General features: G+C 39.0%; 1 long non-coding RNA gene across 1 annotated transcript; it reads left to right on the top strand.

Annotated features, from left to right (window-relative positions):
- The first annotated feature begins 1,006 nt into the window (after positions 1–1,006).
- Positions 1,007–3,922, top strand: LOC113037466 (uncharacterized). Its single transcript, XR_003274627.1, has 3 exons — positions 1,007–1,060; positions 1,296–1,348; positions 3,892–3,922. It is a non-coding gene; the product is annotated as an uncharacterized LOC113037466 (long non-coding RNA).
- Positions 3,923–8,143: the final 4,221 nt, after the last annotated feature.

Below are 8,143 nucleotides of genomic sequence, written 5' to 3'. Positions count from 1 at the left end.
CGCACTCCTCACAGCGCTTCCTCATTACCCTGACGGTGCTCGCTGCACTACATAGAGAACTGGAAAATGTTTTGCCCGTTTTGTGGCTTTTCACCCCTTTTTGTGCTTCCTGTGGACAGTCTCTGGAGCTTTTGCGGGACACAGACCAGGCTGAAGGATCAGAGTCCCCAGGGACATCAAAACAAACAGAAAATTCTGAACAAAGTAATTTTGATATATTACTCACTTTTTGTTCTCTTCAGACAGTCTATGCTATTTCAGTTAAATAGCACGTTTATTTACCATTTTGGCTCCGGTTTCTTTTTATGTTTGCTTATACTTTATTCTCGTCTACGTTTAGTAATGGAGAGTGCTTATAACCCTGTTTTGATGTTAAACGTTTTTCATTCAACCAAAACAAACATGTCCGTCATACAAGCAGTTCATGGAGTACAAAAAATCAAAATCCAAAGAGCGTCAGGCCTTCAGCTGTGGAGCAAAATTAAAACTCAAGCAACAGAGTAAACCTGTCAAGGTAAGCCATCACAGGTAAATTTATAAACAAGGATTTGGCAATTATTCTTAAAGTGATCTTGCTTGTATTATTTGTTTCTAGATCAATATAGGAATAATGGTGTCACAACAAACGGACTTAAAACCGCTAAGAGGGAAAACACTGCCCTTATTTATTAGCCCCGAAATTACAGCCCCTGACCTCTTGAAGCAGGCTGTAGAAAAAATTATAACATTCAACAAGGACTTGGTGGAGGGACCATATGTCCTTTTGTATCCTGACTGCACAGAGGTGATAAATGTGCCTGGGACAGAAAGGCCATTCCGATTGGCAGACTACAAAGAGGAAATAGGAAAGAACTACAACAGGATTTCTCTTTTCATTTGCCCAGAGAGCCACTTCAAACAAGGTTTGTTAATTTTATATTTTGACGTGTTTACATATACAACAACTAATAATGTGTTTATTTTCTCAGCTCTGATTTCAGAGGATGGTACCTCAGACTCAGACCTTGAGATTGTGATTACATCAAGAAGCACAGCTGAGTTCAACCAGGCAGACACATTGGTGTGTACTTTTTTACCCCTACACCATGCCAGAGGCCTGTGAGTGGCCCTGGCTAAGTGCTCTATTTTTTTTATCTATAATGATCATAATTCTGTAACATCCATGGGTGGATTATTTTCATTGTGTGATTGTATGTTCTTTAAAAAAAAATTATTATCTTTTAAGTATTGATGAACTATCTAAATGCGATACGAAGTTGGTGAAAGCTTTAAAAAGTGCATATTTTTCATCTTAGGTTTTCAAACCACAAGACCAGAGTACCCCTAATGGTAAACATGCAGAGAAGGAGTAAGTTATTTCAGAGCTTGTTCTGCTATACAGTGGTTCAAAAAAGTATTTAGTCAGCCACCGATTGTGCAAGTTCCCCCACCTAAAATGATGACAGAGGTCAGTAATTTGCACCAGAGGTACACTTCAACTGTGAGAGACAGAATGTGAAAAAAAAATCCATGAATTCACATGGTAGGATTTGTAAAGAATTTATTCATAAATTAGGGTGGAAAATAAGTATTTGGTCACCTCAAACAAGGAAAACCTCTGGCTCTCACAGACCTGTAATGTCTTCTGTAAGAAGCTTTTCTGTCCCCCACTCATTACCTGTATGAATGGCACCTGTTTGAACTCATCATCTGTATAAAAGACACCTGTCCACAGCCTCAAACAGTCAGACTCCAAACTCCGCCATGGCCAAGACCAAAGAGTTTTTGAAGGACACCAGGAAAAGTAATGTAGACCTGCACCAGACTGGGAAGAGTGAATCTACAATAGGCAAGCAGCTTGGTGTGAAAAAATCAACTGTGGGAGCAATCATCAGAAAATGGAAGACATACAAGACCACTGATAATCTCCCTCGATCTGGGGCTCCACGCAAGATCTCATCCCGTGGGGTCAAAATGATCATGAGAACGGTGAGCAAAGATCCCAGAACCACACGGGGGGACCTGGTGAATGACCTGCAGAGAGCTGGGACCAAAGTAAGAAAGGTCACCATCAGTAACACACTACAACGGCAGGGAATCAAATCCCGCAGTGCCAGACGTGTTCCGCTGCTGAAGCCAGTGCATGTCCAGGCCCGTCTGAAGTTTGCCAGAGAGCACATGGATGATACAGCAGAGGATTGGGAGAATGTCATGTGGTCAGATGAAACCAAAGTAGAACTTTTTGGTATAAACTCAACTCGTCGTGTTTGGAGGAAGAAGAATACTGAGTTGCATCCCAAGAACACCATACCTACTGTGAAGCATGGGGGTGGAAACATCATGCTATGGGGCTGTTTTTCTGCCAAGGGGACAGGACGACTGATCCGTGTTAAGGACAGAATGAATGGGGCCATGTATCGTGAGATTTTGAGCCAAAACCTCCTTCCATCAGTGAGAACTTTGAAGATGAAACGAGGCTGGGTCTTCCAACATGACAATGATCCAAAACACACTGCCCGGGCAACAAAGGAGTGGCTCCGTAAGAAGCATTTGAAAGTCCTGGAGTGGCCTAGCCAGTCTCCAGACCTCAACCCCATAGAAAATCTGTGGCGGGAGTTGAAAGTCCGTGTTGCTCGGCGACAGCCCCAAAACATCATTGCTCTCGAGAAGATCTGCATGGAGGAATGGGCCAAAATACCAGCTACTGTGTGTGCAAACCTGGTAAAGACCTATAGTAAACATTTGACCTCTGTTATTGCCAACAAAGGTTATGTTACAAAGTATTGAGTTGTATTTTTGTTATTGACCAAATACTTATTTTCCACCCTGATTTATGAATAAATTCTTTACAAATCCTACCATGTGGATTCATGGATTTTTCTTTTTTCACATTCTGTCTCTCACAGTTGAAGTGTACCTCTGGTGCAAATTACTGACCTCTGTCATCATTTTAGGTGGGGGAACTTGCACAATCGGTGGCTGACTAAATACTTTTTTGCCCCACTGTATATTAGAGTTGGGCAATACAATATTTTCTCATGTCACAATATTTCTTTGTTTTATTTCAGGGAATATTGATATACATCACAATATAAACAGCTAGATTTGTACATATTAAATGTGCCGTTGCTCATAAGTAGACGTGAAATCCTCAGAAGCTTGTTTTGATTTAAATATTTATTTCCTGTCATAAGTTCAGACAGACAGATGTATTAACATATTACATCCGTTTCAGATAACTAAAAAAAGGTACATGTTAAAAACTAGATAAAAAGTCAGAGATAAAGATTTCAAAAGACAACAAACACCAGATCACTCAATTGCTTGGTCAATTACATTTAAAAGCAAAAAAGAATGATTCTAAAAATAAATCTTAGTTTACAGTAAGTTTTACAGGAGAAGAGACATAAAATTTTTTGTCAATATCATATGAATAAGCTAAGAAATAAAAGCAAATTCTCCTTATCTCTCCTTGTATATTTATTTTAATGGTTGGTTTAGATGCAAATGGTGCCCAAACATCTCCACGTGTGGCGCTGCTACTTCACTGTGCTGCAGGTAACAAGTCACCCTAACTGGACATGACGCTGTTCCCAGAGCGATTGGTCACTGCGCTACCTGATAAGGATTGACTATTCTTACGTCAATGAAAAAAAGAGGGATTAGAGGAATAAGCAGCATATAAAATGGATGGATGGATGGATGGATGGATAGCTCTATTGCAATAGTCTCATATTTCCATTGAGGAAAAAGTATACTGCAATACATATTGTGGTTATTTTATTCCCCCACCCTAATATAAATATTTATTGGTTTCATAGCATTTTTATAATGTTGGTATCATAAAAAATATTAAATTGTATGAGCTACTTATCTGGACATTTTAATTCCAATACTCTTATTCTGTTTCAGACATGCTCCAGGACCTTCATCTACCATACAGCCATGTCAGGGATTTGGGCAATTTATGTCAGCATGAGGTTTTTTGCTATTGTTGAAATAATACAATGCTATGTATGTTTATGTACAGTATGCAATTTTTGTTGTTGTTGTTTTTCAGATTGTAATATCTGATACAGAGGATCTTGATCACCAAAGTGAAACAAATCCAGTCATAAGTCCCTATAGGTAAATAAAATTGTGTCTTATAAGTAATTTTAAACCTGTAACTAGAGTACACGTTTGGGTTTAGGGATGGGTATCGAAAACCGGTTCTTGTTGAGAACCGGTTCCCACTGTTTCAATTCCTTGGAATCGTTTGCCATTTTTGCAAACGATTCCCTTATTGATTCCAGTCGCCCCGAATGACGTCACCACGTTGCGGAGCGTCATTTACCTGGCAGGAAACATGGCGCCTAAGCGGCTCAAATGCTCAAAAGTTTGATTATACTTTATGAGAACCGATGACAACAGGGCAACTTGCAAAGTAGATATTTCATTTAAGGGAGGAAATACTACGAATATGCAAAAGCATTTGCTCACAAAACACGTGATGACACGTGTTTTTAATTCCGCTCCGGACTCGTGAATCTCAACCCAGCAGCAGCGGTAACGTTTGCACGTCCTCTCCCGTTAATGCGGCAGGTAAATAATCAACTAACAGTGCATATTATGTTAGCGCGAACTGCCTTATTACAAGACCTGCCATTACTGTACATGTAGGTGACCATGAGGAGAGAGACAGACAGAGTCTGGCTGGCGCTCGCTGGCAGTTCTCGCTGCAGTCTACAGGTAGCGTCTCCTTTCAGGCCAGGACAGACGAATGTCACCGAGCAGTGACTCAGTTTGTGGTCAAAGGCTTGAACCCATTTGCCACAGCAGATGCCCCCGATTTTTGGTAAGTGAATGTGTTTAATTGTAGGCAGGGACATTACTGGATATTCTTGTGTAATTGCCACAGAACAATTTATGTTATACTTTGTTATTGCTACAGAAGAATATTTATTTTATTATTTTACATTTACAATTTTTTTTCCTGGGGACCCTGTGACACCACATTGAAGAGCCGTAGGCTGGATCTCTTAAGATCTCACTGCTGGGTTTGTAAGGGCATGTTACTCCTAAATTTCTATCTTGTTCAAAGAGAAGATATAAAACAAAGTTCTAAGCTAATCGACCTTAGTGTTCTCCTTTTTAAAAAAAAAAAAAAAGAATCGATAAGAGAATCGATAAAGAATCGAATCGTTAAACAGAATCAAAAATGGAATCGGAATCGTTAAAATCTTATCAATACCCATCCCTATTTGGGTTAGTGAAATGGGTAAAGATAGTTATAGGGTGAATACAAGTTTTTCTAATGTTGGAATTATAATTTCTCAACAGACCTGTGTGCCCCCTGCATTGAGGACGAGGATGAAGAGCTGGTTGAAGTTGCTTCACCGATTGATTACAAAGCACTGTAAAATATCAAATACTACTTCAAATAACAACGCTAAATTGTATAGTCTTGCATGATTACAGGGAAGACGTTAACATTACTCTACCTGACATCGTTGCAAATTTATCCAGTGCTACTTCATCAGAAGTGTCAGCAGATTCAACATCTCAAGAGCAAATGTCTGGGATGGAGCAGTCAGGGGTTTCAGGCAGTTGTCATACTCTGAAACCAATGACATGCTGGTTAAATTTACTGATGATGCTGGTATTCTAGAAGAAGGACTTGATGCAGGTGGCCCAAAATGAGAGTTTTTGAGTCTGCTAATGAAACACATGAAAGATCGTCCCATTTTTGATGGACCAGAAGGACATCGATTCCTCGTCTACAATGCAAAGGGTATGCAATGATCAGATGTTTGATCAACTTAATTTAAAGACATTTTTGGGACTTGTAAATCAATTTGTTTTTAATTATTATCAGAAGCAACTCATAATATTTTTTTGGTTTATTTCAACACAGCATTAGTCTGTCTGTCTGTCTATCTGATCGATCGATCTGACATCGATTGGCTCTGATCGATCGATAGAGAGAGTTGTGTGTGTCTAAGAGATTTTATCATTTACTGTATTCATTCACAGCTGTAAGGGAGGGTGACTACTACCTAGCAGGAAAGATGATAGCCGTGTCAGTTGTGCATGGTGGTCCAGGGCCCCATTTCCTGTCAGAAGAGTTGGTACATTATCTTGCAGGCCAGACTTCAGTAAAAGCAGCAGTTGCCTCAGTCACAGATGCCGACATAGGAAAAGCTTTACAAGAGGTGAAGACAGCACAGGATTTGAATGCAGGATAGAACTATAGCTTCTTTATCTGTATGAAATTAAAATATTCTTTCTTTGTGTAGGGAAAAAACAGGAATGAAAATCAGACACGTAAGCTTACATTGTGTATGTCCATTTTTATGGGTTTTTCAGATCGACAGTGCTGGTTCAGTGGATGTCCTGCGTGACTGTGTCATAAAAACAGTACTATGCTACAGGTGGCTGGTTGTCTAAGGCATGTTTCCACAGTTGAAGAAAAGAAAGACATTGTGTCTGACTATCTCCGGTGGTATATAATTGCTCGAAACTCATCTGTAATTGACAGGTGAGACTATTATAGAAGAGACTATAGAATTATTGTTATGACGGTGTTGTGCATAATTTCCGACTGAAATGTTTTACATTCTCCAAGGTTTCCAAAGTTCAAAGTGTGTCCATAGTTTGTGCATGTATTATGAACTGGTAAATGACACAAAGTTCTCCTCATTCTTTAGATTTAAAGAGGGTCTTTCAGCACTTAATTTCCTGAGTGCACTCCAGCAACACCCTACTTTGCTTTCCCCAGTCTTGTGTCACATGGAAAAGAAACTCACAGCTCTTGAACTTGAGAGACTTTTCAAACCTGACTTCAGCCCATCTGGAAGACGTCTGGAAAGTCAAACTGTGGGCTACTGGTCAGACTTTCTGTGAAGGCTGTGAAGGTATTTATTTTAGTACTCATTACAAGACAATGTGCTACATATACATATATTATTTATTTTTTATTTTTTATTTTTTGCAGAATCACAAACTGCTGTGTCGGTGGGCGATGTTGTGATGTTTGCAACTGGGCTAACATCACTGTCACCTTCTGGATTAGATCCACTACCAAGCCTACAGTTCCTGGATGACTCTTTATTCCCGATGGCAAATACATGCTTAAACTTATTGAAACTACCAATGACAACCTCATATTCTGTGTTTAAATCCAACATGGATTTTGGAATTCAAAACTCCCCAGGATTTGGATGTTTCTAGGATGTCTGGCCTTGTAGTTCAAACCTGCTGTTGATTTGTTTCTCAAGTTTTTAAGTCAAGATTTTTTTAAAGATGTTATGAATAGGAGAAGGTGGGACATGCTGGTGGTACAGCACAAATCCATTATAGTTTACCAGGTTTATTGTAGTTTTATTAGATAACCCAGTCACTTACAGCTGCTTCTTCTTGGCATTACATTGTAAATTCTGTAGGTTTTTTGCTACGGGACTTATCCAGAAATCAGTTATGTATTTGAGCATGTTTTTTTATTCTAAAATGTAGGTACATATGTTCAAAGGAGATTTAAAATGCAATGGCTTGATTTGTTCAAAGGTTTGACAGTGCTACTAAAACTAAAGGCATTTAAAGGTGTACTGTGTTCTACTCTTAAAAGTTGTAATAAACCCACAATACAGTGCAAGATTTGATTTTGCTTTATTATTTATCTAAATGTTGAGGACTGTATCTCAACTTCCATCTGCCAAACAAGGACCACAATTAGCAAGACATTGCAGTAAGAATGTGCTTTTACAAACACTAACTTAAACTTTTGGCATCTTCAGCCAACTCATGTAGCCTAGTCCAAAAATACAGCATATGCTATAGGTTTTGGTAAAAACAACAAAAAGCCCTTTTTTTTTTTTTTTTTTTTTTTTTAGAAATGTGCAATTTCTAATAACTTCATGTAAAGTTCAGTGGCAGACTCCCAGCAGACTGGCTTTTGAAAATGATTTTGCTCCATTACAAAATTCAGATACTCCTGTATGTTTGAGTCCCCACATACAACTACTGACAGCCTAGACTCAGGAAAAGTGTCCAGTTCAGATTGTTGAATCAGGAATCCACAGTCCCTGGAGCCGTGTCTGTGGTCAATGGAAGACAATTGCATTAATATAGGTTTACACAAAGTGTCTGTGAAGGTTCTCAGTCATCCAGGTCATCGTAGTCAAAG

The sequence above is a fragment of the Astatotilapia calliptera genome, chromosome 15, assembly GCF_900246225.1.
Source record: "Astatotilapia calliptera chromosome 15, fAstCal1.2, whole genome shotgun sequence".
Taxonomy (NCBI): domain Eukaryota; kingdom Metazoa; phylum Chordata; class Actinopteri; order Cichliformes; family Cichlidae; genus Astatotilapia; species Astatotilapia calliptera.
The sequence above is the reverse complement of the archived record's forward strand: the minus strand, read 5'-3'. Positions and strand labels throughout refer to the sequence as shown.